General features: G+C 37.6%; 1 protein-coding gene across 2 annotated transcripts in view; it reads left to right on the forward strand.

Moving 5' to 3' along the window:
* Positions 1–15,797: 15,797 nt before the first annotated feature.
* The window catches only part of LOC129740110 (uncharacterized), a 49,226-nt gene continuing 44,630 nt past the window's right edge, over positions 15,798–20,393 (forward strand). The window contains exon 1 of one of the 2 annotated variants that reach the window (XM_055731713.1): positions 15,798–15,935. The gene's annotated coding sequence lies outside the window, so the exon portion shown is untranslated. Of the gene's footprint in view, positions 15,936–16,766; positions 16,788–20,393 lie in introns of those variants that run through there. The other variant, XM_055731714.1, reaches the window with a different exon arrangement.

Below are 20,393 nucleotides of genomic sequence, written 5' to 3' on the forward strand. Positions count from 1 at the left end.
ACTCGGTTGCTATGATAATATAAATCGTATTTCATGTTGAAAAAAATCTTAATTTCGAATAATTTTATGCATAGCACGACAAAATCTGTCATTCATGGCTGATAATCGTCCCAGACGCAACCATTTGGTGGGTATTTCGAATTTGCAACACAAATACACGTGTAAACATATCGTATATAATGCAGCAAAACCAGTATATACGTATTATTTTGGAGTCCATATAGGTACATTAGCACACAATTTCTTGATTTGGGTTGTATTGTCGTAATAAAATCATGCAATGTATTCAAATACGATAAAGAGTATGCATGGGCCGCACATTGTAGGTGCATATCTACGAAAATGAGTTTAAATTACATTGTCTACGATAAAATCTGTAAAATAAAATACGTCTTCTAGTTGTCTGGGGTATATCGGTCGTTTCACAGATTTTTTTGCGAATTGTCGTACACAAAGGTCGAGTTCATATGTACATAAATACGAGTCGCTCTTCTTGTCGTAATAAAATCATGCAATGCATCTAAATACGATAGAGAATATGCATGGGCCGCACATTGTAGGTGCAGATATACGAAAATAAGTTTAAATAACATTCTATACGGACTTTATTATAAGCTGTTTTGGGCCACCACCTTCGAAAGAACTCCACGAATTGAGTCCGGATCCAAATGCTTCAGTTTTAGACCTTCCTCGATGGGTCTGGCAATCCGTTGAAAAGCGGGATACTTCAGCAGATTGAGAGGCAGACCGTTAACCGTAATCAGCTCGACTATCGATGAAGTAAACGTTTTTTGGTCCATTCTTACCTCAATCTTGGCAAGTTTCCTGGAGGGACCAGGCTCTGGTTCCTCATCCTCCTCCAGAAGTCCATGTTGCCTGGCAAAATTCTTGTGGGGCGTTTTATAATGTTGATGGTAGCTGAACTTTCGTAGACCTGTTATTTTTCTATTGCACAGCAAGCAAATGGCAACTTTTGCTGCAATGTTTATATTAAACAATTAGTCATCATTTATGATTCTATGCGCCATTTTTCAAGAGAAAATCACTGATCACTACAAAAAAAAACTTCTTTTTACAGAACGAATGTTGCACTGATTTATTCCGTTTGTCTCTCTCCGTTGCTGCTTAGCAAACCATCGTACACGAGACCTCTCACGAGCATTGTCTCGCGAGCTTTCTCGCGTACATCCAGTACACAGAGCTCGCTCGTGTCAGAAAGAGACGATCTATCTCTGAACGCATCGCAATATTTTCCGAATGAGAAGTAAACAAGCAAGCAACAAACACGGAAAAATAGAGTTATTCATAAATTGTGTTGCGAATACACATTCATTATAACTAATCGTTTGTTGTTCACAATTTGTGTATCCCCAATTCAGTTTTGAGTAGTTTTGAGTCGACAATATACAAATGAAAACTAAAACTCGATTATTCGATTCTGTATAAAAAGTTTGTTGTTGTTGGAAAGCTTCTGGACAGGGATGCTAAAGCAAACAAGTTTTTAAAATTTGCTACGTTTTTTTTCAATTCCGCATCCGTTTTTAGACAAATCATCATGAATGTCTTACAAAAGGTATGTTTTATTAGAATTTCACTTCGTTTTATGACATTATTGTGTGATTACAGGGATATTGTTGCATTCAGGTGAATCACATAATCAGCATTTATCACCGGAAGAAGCCATCGATTGTTACCTGAAATATGATTTACAACAGCGGCACTGATGTTTTACCGTTAAGGCTATTCCGGAAAGTTGAACGAATGCATCGGGAGGTTCGAGGTTTACCTAAAATTTGCGAACTGCTATTGTCAACATTTTTATTTTCATTTTAGAGCTAGACGGCATAATTTACTCTGATCAAAATTAAGCTCTTAAGGACGAGAGACTATTCCTGTCGTTTTCTTTCTAAGCCTCTATCGGACAGGATGTGGTCCTCGTAATTCAGCAGGTGATACTTCGCAGACAAAAACCTTTATATTTGTTCTTCGAATATTGGTAAGTAAAAGTGCACATTTTCCATTAGGAAATGGGGAAAATTGAGATAGTGAACATAAATTTCATTTTCCAGTACATCACAACGAGCAGGAACGTGGCCGCTACCACCAAAGTACTCGTCAAAGGATATGAGGGAAAATCGCTTCAAAAATCTAGCTATGCGGAAGACAGTAAGCTGGAGCTTAAAACAAAAAGATTAATTTATTCACCATCATAATGGAACAGGTTTGTTTTATTTGATATAATTTTGCACATGAGCTAGTTTTACTATTCGTCACTATTTGTACTTTCCACAAGACGATTCGTATAGGGTTGAAATATGAATTTTAGTTTTTAGTTATGAACCTTTTATTTTGATTCAATTTTTCCCTTTCCGACCCTCGATTTAATCTGAATTATATGATGCACCTTGATTTAAGTCTTATCATTCCGAGAGAGACTAGCATAACTTTATTTTAAACATCACTTAGTTATCTTAAATCTACTTTACTAGTTCGTGCTATAGATTATGATTATATCATTAATTCATGTGTTTGTGTTTATATTTATTGTTATTGTATTCTAATTCGTCAGGTACACCCATCCGAAATCACTTCAGGGTGCCAGTCCAGAGTGATGCCTGTTGAACCTGCTGAATGCCATTAGACTCTGCCGGCTTGAGGGTGCTACTCCTGTTTAGCTAGCAGCCGTTTCACCATGAGCAGCTAATCGGAAATGTACAAAAGGTAGCTAAAAAGTTCAATTCATTAGCCTTCATTATTACAATTTGCCATTTTTCTTTAATATAATTAGATTTTCACATTTGGAATTGACATTACATAACTTTTTAACAATATCAAATTTCAATTCTTTTTCCAGATACGCTACACACCCAGGTGGCTGGATCGTATGAAAGAAAATTCGTGCCGGATGCTCCGCTACGTACATCCCAAGTTGTCATGAACAGCAGAAATCGGCATCCGAAAACATGCAACTTGGTGACGGAAAACATTTTGCGAGACGCAAAATTTGCTTCCATGCAATATCATTTGGCTGTATTATTAAATGTATGTAAAATGATTTTAAAGACAATAAAAACTGATAGCTTATTAGTTATAAAATTATTTAATTCGTTTTTTATTTAAAAACAACTTACTTTTTGGAAGAATTTCAAAAATGAATGGGCATCCCCATGTCAAAATATACAGAATTGACTAACTGGCTAAAAGCTTTCGAATGTGTAAAAGCTTTTTGCTCACGCTCTGTGTAAAGCGCCCAAACATAAAACTAAGTGGAGACACTTTTCTCGAATCTGTATGGATTTTTATACAGAACAGAGTAACTTTGTTTACCGTGAATCTCATGTGACATGCACAGTCGCAACGCTTGCGAATAAAAAAGCTGTGAGCGAGAGCAAACATTTTCTCGTCACACGAAAAGGCAGCGCGCGTACAGAAAGACTGGTTTTTAGGTAAACACAGTATTTTTAGTCATTTTTAACAAATAATTACTGGATAAACGTTAGTAATTGGACAGATATTAGTAATTTCATGATAACCAATGATCACGATCCATTTAGAAAAAAAATATATCTTCAAGGACTCTAGGGATCAATTATATTTATAACATACATTTTGGAAAAAAATGAGAGTTCACAATTGTTTTGAAAATATGGCACTCTAACGATTGACATATAAGAACAAATATTTCTATTATAATTTTTCATGTGAAAAACATTCTAAAGTGATAAAAAAGATCTTCAATTCACATTCTGTTAAATATTTCAAACACAGTTCGATAACTCGAAAAATAATTTTTTTACAATGTTTTGAGATAACAGCTTAGATGTTTTGTTCTATTTGGCACATTTTTCTAGAACATTCGATATTTGTAAGACATTCTTGTTTCGAGATATAGCGAAGGGATCAAGTATCCTCATTCTCCCCTGGAATTAGAAACAATCGATTCTGGTTCATAAAAATAAAAGATTTCGTCAATAAAAGAAAACATTTGCACATTTTGATGTGTCGGAAAAATTGTGATGGTGTTCAGTTCGATCTGGTCGAATCCCGGCCATATGTTTGAAAAGATTTATTTTTCACAATTTCAAAAATTATAAAATAATTCCAATACGCCAAAGCGATTAGCAGATATTAACATTCATTTTAAGTTGGCGAAGCTGCGGTGAATCCGTGCAATCATGGTGGATTATCTACATATTACGTACTTTTTAGTCTCTTTTTGTTACATAAAAAAACAAAAACTGTTTGGCATATTTGTTCATAAATGCTGTTAGGAGTTCATTGGCCTAATCTTACTTTAAATAAGATGAAAAAATGTAACAGAAGGTCCAATGATCGAAAAGTTTGTTCACTCCTGCTAGCTCTACAGTGTTCCTAAAATCTTCTATTTTTAATCAAGGCAAATTTCCATTATAGATTTTATATTTTCATAAGACCATATCGTTATGATGAAATTTCCGCCGTGAACTCCGGGGGAATCGAAATAAAAACAGTTCTAGAAGGATTTAAGGAACAAGTCCAGCTGGAATTTCATATTTCAACCAATCCTCATCGATTCCACCATGCTTGTTGTGTCGCGTTTCTGAGTTATTGATAGAATAAGTTTTTTTCGCGTTCATTTTCATTTCAACTGTAAACCGGACTTAAGATATGTTTACAAACCTATGTTAAAAAAAGAAAAGATATGTTTAATGAATGTGGGGTTTTCCGCCTTAAAAAAACTGTTCATGGGAGCCGATTTACCTACATCCTATTCAACGGTTACATAACCGAGAACAGAAAACCTTCAGAATTTCCCACTACTGGCATCCATCGATGATGTCGATGGTCTTTTCTTGCAGGGGCGCGAACCGTCTCATGTGAACCGGTTTGGGGTTTTCCAGACATTGACTGCTTGGCCGGCTGGCAGAACATCGTCGTGGTCTGAATGACTCATTCTCACGGTTGTATTTCTCATTGCTATCACGGATTTTGTGTGTTGACCTCGTCGAAGTTAACGCATTGTACGCAAATCAAAATGCAGTTGCCCTCTCCCGGAGAAGATTTTTTTTTGCGGTTCATGTAAACAATCTGCCAGTACCTACACATTAGGGTGTCCCAAAATTGCATAACTTCTGGGAATCTGGGGGCTCACCCTCCAAATGGTAGATTATGATGTGCAGAACAAACTTTTGTATGGGGCCGACTAAAAAAAATCATGTTTAGAGGTTCCGCAAGCGCGATTTTTAAAAAAAGTCTACTTTCAAAAGATTTGATTTTAAATAAATTCTGGGTCCAAAAATTTTCATAAAATTTATATATTTTATATTTTTTTAATTTTGTTTGAGTTAAAAACTACACGTAAAAATACAAAATGAACCAAATTTGTATCAAAATGTTAAACTAGAAAGCTATTTTCATGAAAAAAAATTTTTTTGGTCCAAAAATTTTGAATTCAATGGACCAAAATGTGTACCAAGCGTAGAATATTTTTGATACCAATGCCATCAAAAGATGCGGATTTTTGTGCACTTAAATTTTGCTGAACAAAACATGTGGTTTGTATCATCGTGTCAACAGCTATTCACGATTTAATGCTTAACAAAAATCACAATTTAGGATATTTTTTATTTAATTGATCAATTTTGTCTTAATAAATACCTACTTTAAAATCAAAATACTTGCAAAAAAAGACTTTGATGGTTTAAAGGAGTCATCAGAAGGCCATATGCCGAATTTGAGCAGAATCGGACAACAGGAAGGGGTTGCACTGAATCTTAAGTGTGAAAGGGATTCTGAGACATAGTGTTCTAAAGAAGCATAAAAAACTGGTTATTCATCATACATTTTTGTCTTTACCAATCGATTGCTTGGTTATAAATGTTTTATTAAAATTAAAATAAATTCTAACATTTCACTTGAAGACTGCAACTCGATTGGACTTAAAACAAAAAAGTTATGGCTGTTCAAAGATTGTATTATTGTGGCAAATTGTCGTTTAACACACAATGAGTACTTTTTACTCATTGCGTTTTACAGGACAATTTGTAACCAAAATACAATCTTGGAACAGCCATAACTTTTTTGTTTTAAGTCCAATCGAGTTGCAGTCTTCAGGTGAAATGTTAGTCTTAATTTAAATTTTAATAAAATTTACATAATCAAGCAATCGATTGGTAAAGACAAAAATGTATGATGAAAAACCCGTTTTTTATGCTTCTTTAGAACACTATGTCTCAGAATCCCTTTCACACTTGAGATTCAGTGCAACCCCTTCCTGTTGTCCGATTCTGCTCAAATTCGACATATGGCCTTCTGATGACTCCTTTAAACCATCAAAGTCTTTTTTTGCAAGTATTTCGATTTTAAAGTAGGTATTTATTAAGACAAAATTGATCAATTAAATAAAAAATATCCTAAATTGTGATTTTTGTTAAGCATTAAATCGTGAATAGCTGTTGACACGATGATACAAACCACATGTTTTGTTCAGCAAAATTTAAGTGCACAAAAATCCGCATCTTTTGATGGCATTGGTATCAAAAATATTCTACGCTTGGTACACATTTTGGTCCGTTGAATTCAAAATTTTTGGACCAAAAAAATTTTTTTTCATGGAAATAGCTTTCTAGTTTAACATTTTGATACAAATTTGGTTCATTTTGTATTTTTACGTGTAGTTTTTAACTCAAACAAAATTAAAAAAATATAAAATATATAAATTTTATGAAAATTTTTGGACCCAGAATTTATTTAAAATCAAATCTTTTGAAAGTGGACTTTTTTTAAAGATCGCGCTTGCGGAACCTCTAAACATGATTTTTTTTAGTCGGCCCCATACAAAAGTTTGTTCTGCACATCATAATCTACCATTTGGAGGGTGAGCCCCCAGATTCCCAGAAGTTATGCAATTTTGGGACACCCTACTACACATTCACTAAATATTTCAACATCCAGACTGTCCACTTTAGTTTATGTTACAGTTGGTGCATGAATGTCCCTTCTCTATTTTACCCACCCCAACTTCGGATCAAAAAGTTGATGAAATTCTGTATATGTGTGCTGGAACGACAAGAAAGAGAGACAACTCCCCCAAAACTACAAACGATCTGCCAAAGAAATGCAGGTGTTATTCGAAATAAACAAACCATTCATAAACGTAGGAACGGCACTTGGTTTGGCATAGGACTTGGTTCTGGGTGTACCGAAGACCAGAGGTTTACGGTATGTTCATTTCGCAATTATGCACTCTCGGCGTGAGTGGGATTTGTTTTATGACGCTTTTGCAGTCGGAGCAGGGCTGAACTGAGTAAATGGGTTCAAACCATTCGAATGGATTCTTTCTAAATAATACGCGAGTTGTAAAGCGGCTATTGGCTCAGTTGCGCACTTATTGCTTATGCGGATATTTATCTATATATTCATAAAATCTTGATATTAAATACAGCTAGCGTATCTTGAACCTTATACAGTAGTTTTTCGATTTTATCACTGTTCGATTTTATAAATACTCGCAATACTCAAGCTCGACTTTATCACGGTTCATATTTCGATTATATCACTCTTTTTCAAAAAATCATACAAAACCTTTTTCCAGTCTTTTGAAATCATTAAAAAACTAATCACGTTTGAGCCTCGCATTTTTATGGTTCCACTGGAACCGTTCCAGGTATGGTATATGAGTTGTTAATTATGTGAAAATGTCATTGAATTGTTTATTCCTCCACTGACTGGATTGAGTATTTAAGTGCATGAAATCGTCATTTTAATTCGAAAATAGTTTTAATTTATCCAATTAATCATCTCAATTTAACGAATGCGAGGGATTATATATGATTCTGGATTCTTTTTTTACTTTTGCTTGGATATATTTAACAATATGGAAATGGATAGATTATCAGAAAAGATTATGTGAGGTTTTTTGAGCCAAAGACAGATAATTGTTTTAAAGTTTTAGTTTCGAAAAAAAGGATAAGGTTCCGAGTTGTGCAAGTCCCCACATATAAAAAAAGTTCAGATTCAATATGAATTTAGGGGCATATAAATTTAACATTGGTTCATAATAAACAATTCATAAATTTCCGTTCAGCACTTGATGATCACTAAAGCAAGTTTTTACACAAGATGTGAATTTATAGATACGGATAAATCTATCTTAGCACATAGTGGTCAAACAACTAAGAATCGATTCCATTCTCTCTCAGGGTCTGGTACCGATTGTCCGAAACAGAGGGACGAATTAGAAGATTCCACTGCTTGAGATCAGAATCTAGCTGAAGAAGATAGTAAGTTGCTATCGGAATACCGGTATTGAAACTTTTCTTACACCGAATCGGAGTTGAAGGGAATCTTTCGACTACTTTGATTCAGTGGTTTAAAATTGAATATTTTCCAAAATTAATGGTGTAATTTATCATTTAAAATGTCAAAACCATTTGTCAACCACGAAAACTTATATTGATCTAGAATCAGAGACTAATACAGACAGGACACTCTTTATCGATTTTTCGTTAGATTTATGGGTATTTAATGTTGGCACTAGAGGCGCTTCATTTGCATAATATTAACTGACATCATCGAAACTAGTGATTTTTTTCCGGTTTTGTATCATTAGGCTGGCGAATGGTGGATAATGTGCAACACGAAACCTCATAGTGGTCATATCACCTCTTGTTTACAACTCCTACCTCAACCTGTCTGTTCATTATATAAAATTCCTGGTTAATATTTGTATCGATGGATTTCACAACATCTCTGTAGAATTGGCCATTAAAGGGCAAATTATTGATGTGCGTGGCATTTACAAACCATCGTCGTTTCCCTTTAATACCTTCTGTGATAATTAAAAAAAAAAACGAACACACACATATAGGATCTCAGTGAAACTTCATATTTCTTTGAAGAGATCTAATTTTCTTAACTCTAAGGCGTACATCTTTCAAGGATGTTATGGCTAGCATCTTACAAATGCTAAAACCACCAGACCACAGAAAGAGTACTATGTGTGCCGAGATCGGGATTCGATCTCATGGACTCTGGCTTAGAAGACTGGAACGCTATCCTCTAGGCCACGGCCGGCGGCAGAATTAGAGTGTCTGATGTCCTCCGTGCCCGACAATCATTCTTGTTTTATAGTCGGCGACCTGAACGTTCCCGTAAATGTTACAAACAATAATTCTGTGATAAAATATAAAAACCTTCTCGAATCATTTGGCTTTTTGTGTACCAACACTTTAACCACTAGACCTATCAGTGAGAATATTTTAGACCATGTAGTTTGTAAGTATACGAATGCATCTAATTTGAAAAAACGACACGATTTATACAGATCTAAGCGATCATCTCCAAGTAATTACTACCTTTGATTTGAAATCAGACAAGCAACAGATACAATTCAGCAAAACCATTATTAATCATTTAGAACTAAACGATAAATTTGGGAATTATTTGAGAGAGATTGGTGAAATTGAAGATGCTAGCACATGTATTCAAAATATTGTGGCAACTTATAACTCTTTGCTTACTACTTGCTCCAAAAAAGTGACTAAGTCAGTGAAGCTCAAGGGTAATTACTGTCCGTGGATGTCTTTTGACCTCAGGAAGTTGATAAGAATAAAACACAATTAGATATATCAAAAGAGTGAAAAGGAATCCTGAAGATGCTCACTTAAGAGAAATGCTTAACCATATCTCAAAGAAAGTTGAAGTTACCAAGAGAAACTGTAAAAAGAACTATTACGCAAATATTTTGAACAACACACCTCATTCAAAAATCTGGAAAAACATTAACATTTACATTTAAACATTAGACATTTAATCACTATTTCAAAAACGTCGGGAAAACTCTTGCAAATAACATAATCGTGGATCCAACATATAACAGTTTAGCGAATATTGACCGTGTGTCAAACTCTCTATTTTTACACCCAGCAACTGCTAATGAGGTTATCACAGTTATAAAATCTCTTAAAAATAAAAAAAAGCAATTTGTCATTTTCAAGCATTCTTACTAAATGTTTTAACAAAATGTTAGAGTCTGGCATCTATTCAGAATGCCTAAAACAGCTAAAGTGACTCCAATCTTTAAATCAGGTGACATCCTTGAGGTGAACAACTACCGCCCCATACCAACACTTAGCGTCTTGAACAAGGTATTTGAAAAATTATTAATACACAGATTTAATTGTTTTCTGAACTGCAACAATGTGTTGTATAATCTCCAATATGGATTTAAATCAGGGTCGAGTACCCTAACAGCTATCTGCGAGTTATTGGACTCCGTAATTGAAAAAAATGACTCTAAAAAAATTGTAGGTGCACTTTTTCTCGACTTAAAAAAAGCCTTCGACACTCCCAACCATTTTTTTTTATTTTTTTTTGTAGCAGCCCACCACACTCCCCCACACCAAAAGGCTCAATTGAGCCCCCTGGTAATGGACGCTACTGTTCTCAGCATGTCTGGCAGCAAAATGATAATAAGAGTAAACGCGAGCAAATTTTAATCATGCTGAGAACACAAATATTTATAATGTCGTGCGAGGAAATGTATTATTTAACTAAATTGACTACAATATGAAATCTCAATGGAAAATAATTTCCTTTGAAGAGATTCATTATTCGATATTTACTAATATACTATTTATTTATTGCTAATTTTATTATGTTATGTTCAATAATTTTATAAGATAAAATACAAACTACAAGATTTTTAAGAAAAATAATATTAGATATTAACGCTACAAAAGTACAAAAGGTAAACAAAACAAAGACTGGTTGATGATCGACTGTTTTAATGGTTCAATTTTTCTTTCAAAAGCTGTATCACTTTGGTTTTGAACATGGAACGATTGGTTATGTTTTTAATATCCGTTGGTAAGGTGTTGTATTTAGTAGGTCCAATAAATGAAATTCTTTTTTGCCCTAATGATGTTGTGGATCGGCTTCGTTGCAAGAAATCTGACTGGCGAGTGTTATGAGTTCGCAACCCCGTAGTAAAATGGAGGTTTTGAATATTTTCAATTGAGTGTAGATTATCATAGACATATACAACAGTTTGCAAATCACAGAGTTCAGATATTGGAAGAACGTTATGCGTTCTTAAAGAGTAAAGCTGAAGGGTAGGGAATAACAAAGGGAGCTTTAAGATGTTTTTCAAGCATCTATTCTGGAGCGTTTGAAGTTTCTGTAAGTGGGACAAGGAGGCCATGAAATTCTTCTTCAAAAACTAGAGTGTTATGGTATCAGGGGCACTGCGAAAAACTTGATACGAAGTTATCTGGCCAACCGTAAACAATTTGTTTGTTTAAGAACTGCAAGCAGCTCTTTAGAAGTTTCAGATATCGGTGTCCCGCAGGGCAGCAACAAAGGGCCTCTCTTATTTTTATTGTACATAAACGATATCAACAAGCTACCTCTGCATGGTGTTCTCCGTCGATTTGCCGATGATACAGCTCTTTTTTATTCTGGCACCTGTCCAAATAGTGTTACCATGCGTATGGAAGAAGATTTAGAAGTTCTCCATAAATACTTTTCCACAACCTGACACTCAACCTGACCAAAACAAAGTATATGATCTTCCACTCTTATCGAAAAAAAATTGAACCTCATAATAATCCCAAAATCACTGAAATCGCGATCGAAAGAGTGAACAACTTCAAATATTTGGGTACTCTGGATGAAACTCTGTCATGGAGCAATCACATTGAAAATTTACAAAAAAAAAAGATCTCATCTTATAGCGGAATCTTATGGAAATTCTATTTTGCCTTCATACATTCTCATTTATATTATTTGATCGCCATATGGGGAAGGACATCTTTGTCCTTTTTGTCACGTCTACAATCCCTACAAAACCGATGCCTAAAGACTATCTTTAATCTTCCCCTACTCTATCCAACTGTTCTAATCTATTCTAACAGGTCACACAACATATTACCTCTAAATCAGCTTTGCGATTTACAAACAATAATTTATGTATTTGATAATTTGCACTCTTCAAACAGTAGTCAAAGCCTGAGATTTACAACAGGAGTAAGAATTCATAACACCCGCTTTTCTCATCACTGAGTACGCAGCACATCTTCAAATTCTCGTGGCCAACGGCGAATTTCTTTTATTTGTCCAACCAAATTCAACGTTCTTCCTGAAGATATAAAAAATTCAACGAATAGAAACTGTTTCAAAACCAAACTTATACATTATTTCAAAGAAAATTTAAGCCGTTGAACATCCAACCACTATTCAGAAGTTATTTATTATTTGTCTTGTATTTTTCTTAGCTGTAAATTTAGTATAATTAAATGTAGTTTAATAAATTTTTTGTAGTATTTCATATTAAATTTTAGTAATTAATATCAAAAAATATACATGGATCTCTCAAAAGGAAATATTATTTCCACTGAGATTCATGATGTAATTAAGTTTTGTAACGTAACATCTCCTCGCACTAAGTAACAATATTATTAAAGTTCTCAGCATGAGTAAATTTTTGTTCGCGTTTGTGTTTTTCCTTTTGCTGTCAGACATGCTGAGAACAGTTAGCGTTCATTACCAGGGGGCTCATTTGAGCTTCTTGGTGTGGGGGAGTGTGGCGGGCCGCTAAGTTATATCTATCTATAAAAACCTCCCCATGGTGCTGGCTGGGATGCGCGTAAACTAAGCGGAGATAGGATACCCAAAACTGGTGGATGCTTTGGTCGCATGTAGACAGAGATGGTGGTGACCACACGCGTCTGTTCTCCAGGTCAGGGGTGGCTCAAACAGCGTCTTTCTTGCAGGGAGCGGCTGAATTTATGAAATGCGGCCCCAGCGCGAGATAGGGACCTTAGGCTAGCTACCTACTGCTTCCGATTTATAAAATTGTTACGGAAACTTAGACAAGAAATAACCGAATTGGAGCTTTGGCGACGACTTTTAGCATGAAAACACGAAAAAGAATTGGAACTTGGAATGTTTTTACCCTTGCCCAGCCAGGTAAACTGGCTCAACTTGCTAAAGAAGCTAGCCGCCTCAAGCTAGAGACATTGGGACTGAGCGAAGTCCGTTAACCTAACACTGGAGAACGCAGAAGGAGCCTTCTTGATGTCCAAAATAAACGAAGCGCAGACATTGCATCTGACCACCACCTCGTCCTTGGCGAGATACGACTGAGAGTTGCGCAGTCAACGGCACGAGGAGAAAGTCGGGTGTCGATACGACGTCCGCCTTTAGGAGAATCTAGAGGTGAAAAGGGCATACGTTGAACAGCTAGAGTCCCGAGCCTCGGAATTGCCGACAGACGGAGCAGTCGAAGAACAGTGGTGTGGAATGAAGAATGCCTTTATCACGACGAGCTATGAAACTCTCGGTAAAGTTTGTGGAAGAAGAAGTGAATGGATGTCGGATGAAACCTGGAGGATAGTCGATGATCGGAGAGAGACGAAAGTCGGAAATGAGCAGGCATGTACCGGATAAGCCAAAGCAGCCACCCGCTTACGATAAGCGGAGCTGGAAAATGCAATTAAACGAGTTTGTAGACGAGACAAGAGAGCCTGAACGAACTCCCTAGCCGAAGAAGAAGAAAGAGCCGCCGCTATTGGAGATATCCGATTACTTTATGACATTTCTTGCCGCTTTAGTGGTGCAAGGACTAATGCAAGAATGCCGCTGAAAGACAGAGCAGCAACAACTCTTCCGAGTCACGAATAGCGATGACCAACAGAACCCGCAGCTCGAAGCGCCAACAGTGAGCCGCATAAATGGCGTCAATTCGGAAGCGCCCTCGCTGGCTGAAATAGAAGCGGCAATCAAAAACATGAAATCCAACAAAGCGCCTGGAATCGATTGCATTCCTGCTGAAATGCTCAAAGCCGACCCTGCCTTGTCAGCACAAATGTTGCACCGTCTTTTCGCTGACATTTGGGATACTGCAAAATTCCCGGCCGACTGGATGCAGGGTATCCTCGTTAAGGTCCCGAAGAAAGGAGACCTGACAGAGTGCGGTAGCTGGCGAGGCATAACGTTGATCTGTACAACCCTCAAAGTACTCTGCAAAGTGATCCTGAACAGGATCCAGGAGAAAATCGACGCTACACTCCGACGGCAACAAGCTGGATTCCGATCCGGACGATCATGTGTGGACCACATCACAACGCTACGAATCATACTGGAACAAATCAACGAATTCCAGGACTCTCTTCTGCTGGTGTTCGTTGATTTCGAAAAAGCATTCGACCGACTTAACCATGAAAACATCTGGGCGGCTCTAAGGCGACGAGGGGTCCCAGAGAAACTAGTCCATCTCATCGAAGCACAATATGAGGCATTTTCGTGCAAGGTCTTGCACGACGGTGTCTTGTCCGAACCAATCCCGGTAACTGCTGGAGTGAGACAAGGATGTATCTTATCACCGCTACTTTTTCTCATCGTAATGGATGAGATCTTGACTGAATCGATTGACTGTAGACCAAACCGAGGGTTGCCGTGGAATCCTTCAACAATGAAGCATCTGAACGACCTTGACTTGGCTGACGATATTGTTTTGCTCGCCCAAACACAACCGGATATGCAGAGAAAACTCGACGACCTAACCGACAGTTCCAAGGCAGCAGGTCTCAAAGTCAATGTTGGAAAAACCAAGTCGATGGAAATCAACACAGCAAATCCCTCCAGTTTCATGGTAGCTGGGCAACACGTTGAGAAAGTGGAGTGCTTCCAGTATCTTGGCAGCCAGATAACGCCTGATGGTGGTACCAGGAAAGACATCGAAACCCGGATCAGAAAGGCTCGATTTTCGTTTGCGAGCCCCCGAAACATCTGGCGGTCACGCCAGATCTCTTTACGAACACTGAACTTTGGCTCCACTGGACTAGGTGCATGTTTTGTTCTTTAAGGCATTTTTTTTCTGTGGCAAAATACCAAGGAAATACGTCCGATAAATTGTGGATCCACTTACCGAAGAGAGGTACTAGATTGAAATCCAGAAGGACATCGAAGAAGGGGCAGACCCAGAAACTCGTGGCGGCGAAGCCTAGCCGCTGAAATCCGAACAGTCGACGAGAATTTTGACTGGGACCAGGTGAAGACGCTGGCTCCGGATCGTCAACAGTGGAGGTCTTTTACCACGGCCCTATGCACCGGAGGATCGGCGCGGGATCATTAAGTAATTAAGTAAGCTATAACGGATTGTTGATCACTAAAAATACTTTGCTTAAATTGAGTACTGAGTGTTTGACTGTGCTTATTTTATTAAAACGCAACTACTTTAAATGACGCTGTTTTTTCCTATTAATCATAATCTATGAGAGGGGTATTTTACTTTACTAAATATACTCATAGTTTCAAAAATTTGTAAACAAACCATTGCTTACAATACGGTTTTTACATATAAACCCTTGAATTCGACTCTGTGCTCCAAGAACACTTAGATCAACACCATGCATCATCATGCGCGCCAGCCATTCACGTGCCTGTCGATCATAGCTTGGAGCGAATGAACTCTTGTGGTTCGCGTCATCGGTTGGGGGTGTTTGACGGCGGTTTTTTGTTGACCAATAATCTCCGGCTTTTGGCGAAAGAGATCGAGAGTAAAGAGGGATCGATCCGCATCAAGCGGGTGCAGAACATGACCTCATGAACGTCGTCTCGCAAAGCAACGGTAAAGATCGCGTCATCGCAACCGGCCACCAATTCAACCCACATTCATTGTCCACCACTCATGATCATCGTCCATTCATGGGTGTTGTGTTGTTCATCGCTGCTGCTACTGCTGTATTGTAGTTTGTTTGCTCAAGACCTCGCTAGTTTTCGTGGCGGTACGGTCTCTTCTATAATGATTGTATAAAACCGAATGGAGTAAACTTTCGACAATTCATTTCACTTTCGCTCTCGTTGCAGACTGCAGCTTTCGGAGCTTTCGGTCTTAATCGCCAAAAACCGCGTGTCAGTTTTCAGCTCTAAGTTACGGCGAACGCGTGCCAGAGGTAAGTCTTCGTTTACGGGGCTCTGCTACTAAAAGTTAAGATCTGGAAACAATCGATCTACGGGGATTGACGCTTGGGTGTCGCAAAAGAAACAAAACAGTTTCTTATTCCAAACGGGTTCGCAAAACGGTTACATAACGTATCGGAGCATTGAAATTGTCCCCTTATTCATTGGACTAGTGTTTTTCAATGCAGCAGTAAATAAATACACCAATAATAATTATTGAGTAACCGGCGTTCGGTGACATAAAAGATAAAACGTGCAGAGAAAAGCAAAAGAGGGAGAGGGAAAAAAGTGCAAGTGACTGGTGGCTTCCAAGATCTTTTGTGTCTGAAGGTCGATTGAGCAGTGAAGGTAACGAAAAGAATACGAAAACAGTGACCAAGAGAGTTGGGGCAAAAAGCTCATAATTGATTTTTAACACTCGCCCGACAAAGTGAGAAATGGGGGCCACAGAAAAAGCAACACAAAGTGCCCTTCCATCGGACGTTGCTTATTCAATTATATGGCTTGCCAGACCATGAGAAGTGCGAAAACTTTGTCGCAGCTGGTGCTGCAATAAGAAAGTTTACCAGGCACCAGGAGAATGCAGAACAAGTGATAATGACAAATATTTGCCAGATGGGAGGAGATAGGACGGTAGATTCTATCGCAAGTTCCTGATAAAATATGCTTTTCGCTTATGTACCGTGGTGCAATGAAACTTTCCAAAACTTTAATTTGGATGAAGAAATAAGCCTGCAGCGTGACTAACGGCAGAAGAAAGCAATTAATAAATCTTACATGACATGTTTCTACTGGAGATGGCGCGTTCACTATCTTGTGGTGGTGCACTTTATTTAAAAAAGAAGGTTGGATAATAACTTTGTGCTGAAGATAAAAATAAGTGTTTTTGATATAATGTTGAACAAAGAGAAGCATTCCATAACACTTTAAAACGATATACATATGTATAAAATTAAATAAAAAGGAACTATAGAGTGATCCAAATTAAAGAACAACTCACATGAGCTGTTAAGGCTATTAATTCAGATTTTCTTTCAAAAACTTAAGGAAATTGATCTTTAGAAGAGTTTGAAGCTTAAACTTAAAATTTAAAATTTTGAAACTTAGAACATGGAATTTATTAGTAACAGAAATCAGAATGTAGAACAAAGAATACAAAATCCATCGATTCGATGGATATTCCGAATTCTTAATTTTTAATTCAAGAGACAATCATAAACTAGGAATGAAGAATTAAGGTTTCGAGATTCAGAATTTTGTCATTCACAGAATTTAGCATACGGAAATAAAAAAAAAACAGAAAATGTTATAATGTTATTAAACATTGAATCTAGATCTCAGAATTCTCATTTCAGAATTTTGACACCGCCTCACTAAAGTAAATCCCCAAACATGCAAGCAAACAAAAATATTTTCAATTTTTTTTTTAAACAATTTAAGATCCTTTCTGCATGAAATGATCGAAACACGTGGTATAAGATCGTTTTTTGACATATTGCGATCAAATTGCACGATTTGTAATCGTTACAAAAAGTATAATAATTATAATTTTTAGTATTCCTGAGCAAATTATTTAAAAAAATCCAAAAAAATATCATTCTTTTGCCATTTTTTATCTTTATTTATCAATATCTCGTGTATGCCCAAGCAACCAAAAGCCCCATATCTACTTAAACGCATGCTTCCAAAGTTCGAATTTCGCTGAACAAAGGAAATTTATTTTTGCATCACAGAATGCAAAAATAGAACACGTGTCGTAAATAAAAACATGAAGGCCACAGATTGTAAAATTCTGCATTAGACAATTGATTGGAATATTTATTTCCATAATCAGTTCGGGCAGGGGTTAAAATAAACAGATTTCTGGTTCTCAACTGGTGACACGACCCATTAAAGTTTCACTGATTTATAAGATAGGTAGATTCAACACGCTGATTAATTGTGTCGTTTACAAAAGAGATTGCAGCAAATTCTCTTCTTATATTTAATGGTGCTATATTTATTAGTGAACAGCGTGATTCGTAGCTGGGCAATTGACTCTGAGACCATCCTAGATTTCGTAAATCAGATAGAACAAATTGTTTTTAAATGGATTTTAAATGGTTGTATGAGAAATTTGCAAGGGGGACCACACAACGCTACAGTACTCGAGTATGGATCATACAGACATAAGATTTGTACAATGTTTTTGCTGTGTATGGGTCTCGAAAATTATATCTAAAATATTTTATAAAGCCAAGCATATTTTTTTCTGAATTACTGAGTTAAAGTGATCTACAAAGATTAGTTTTGAGGTCAACATATTAACTCTCATCTTATTGGTTCTCTCCACAAGCTAATTTCCTAGTGTAACAATTTCATATGATGGCTTTTCTATTCTTGTAAATACAATATTTGAACATGTTTTCACGTTTAGTTCAAGAAAAGTTTTTCTGCACCATTTTTTAAATATATTTATTTCATTTATAAACACCCAGAAATCTTCTTTTTTGTTGGCTTTCATATAAAGCTTCATTTCGTCTGCATTGAATATCGAATAGAATCTGGTCGCATCTTTTCATTTACTGCAGCGCCCCTAGTTGTCACATCGCGAACCTTTTGACAGTGTTTTAATCCGGATGGTTTGTTTACTTAGAGGTGAAATTTTCATCAAGATTGAAGCAGTCAGTCAAAAGTTATCGACGATGGAACGCGAAAGGCGAGAGAAAATTCTGCACACTCACGTAGAGAAACCGACGTGGTCAGGGGTAAAGATCGCGAAATTCCAGAAATATCCAAAATCGACTGTAAATTCTGTGCTGCGACGTTACCGGGAGACCCTTACGGTGGTTCGAGCAAAACAAACCAGGCGTAAAAGTGGAACATATGACCGGAAGCTGCGAGCAAAGGTAATTCGATCAGTTAACAATAACCCTGGAATCTCCTTGCGTGATTTGGCGAAAAAGTTCAAGACGAACCACAGTACAGCTCGACGAATCTGTTTGCAAGAAGGCTTGCGGTCGTATCATGCAAGCAAACACCCCAACAGGACGCTGAAAAAAAACCTGGTTGCCAAAACCAGGGCAAGGAAGTTGTACGAGAAAGTGTTGACCAAGTACAACGGCTGCATTTTGATCGACGACGAAACTTACTTCAACATGGATTTTGGACAAATACCCGGTAACAAATTTTACCTTGCGAAGCGTAAAGAGAATGTTGCGGGTAGATTCAAGTTTGTTTCCGCAGATAAATTTGCTCGTAAGTTGATGATTCGGCAAGGGATCTGTAGTTGTGGGAAGAAGACTAAGATTTTCATCACTGGGGACACAATGAATGGAAATGTTTACAAAGAAAAATGTTTCCAGAAGCGGGTTTTGCCATTCATTCGGTCCCACAAAGGTCCGGTGAAGTTCTGGCCGGACCTGGCAAGCTGCCACTACAGCCGGGATGTCGTTAAGTGGAATAAGGAGAACAAGATCGATTTTGTTGAAAAAAGTATAAATCCACCAAACTGTCCGGATTTTCGTCCAATCGAGAAATATTGGGCAATAGTTAAGGGCAAACTGAAGAAATGTGGCAGAACCATGAAAAAATCCGCTCAAATGGAAAAATTGCAATAAAAACCCTACAACATGACATTTTTACTTTTGTTGTACGTTATTTTTTTGCGGAGAAATGATCTATTTTATCCGACCAGATTCTATGTGAAACAGACTTTATATATTTTATTTTATTTACAAAGTATACCGTCTCACGACATAACTTGACGAACATAATTCCTATAATTCACTCGGCCCATGGCAACCGTTCTCCAATTTCTCAAGCACCCCACGTTCACCAGATCACGCTCCACTTGGTCTAACCACCTCGCTCGTTGCGCCCCCGCTCGGCTTGTTCCTACCGGATTCGTAGCGAACACCTGTCTTGCAGGACAGTCGTCCGGCATTCTCGCAACATGTCCCGCCCAGCGTATCCGGCCAGCCTTCACCACCTTCTGGATACTGGGTTCGCCGTAGAGTCGCGCGAGCTCGCGGTTCATCCTTCGCCTCCACTCTTCGTTCTTCTGTACGCCGCCAAATATGCCTCCTCGAGCAATATCCATGTCTCGTGCCAGTATGGAACAACCGGTCTAATGAGCGTGACATATCTATAGGTTACACTTTGTGCGAGGGCTAAGTCTTCCACAACGCCGTGGCTTGTGGAGTCCATAGTAGGCACGACTTCCGGGTTCAGTCGGTCTCGGATCCGCAGGCTAGCATGTACTTCGTCTTGGACGTATTAATCATCAACCCAATCCTTCCTGCTTCGCGTTTCTGTTTGCGGTAGATCTCTTCCACCGCCGCAGATGATCTGCCGACTATATCAATACCATCGGAAAAGCAAATAAGTTGACTGGATCTGTTGAAAATCGGGCCCCGCATTTCGCCCACCGCTCGTCGAATAACACCTTCTAGCGCCACGTTAAACATCAT

This window comes from Uranotaenia lowii, chromosome 1 (genome assembly GCF_029784155.1).
Source record: "Uranotaenia lowii strain MFRU-FL chromosome 1, ASM2978415v1, whole genome shotgun sequence".
NCBI lineage: Eukaryota > Metazoa > Arthropoda > Insecta > Diptera > Culicidae > Uranotaenia > Uranotaenia lowii.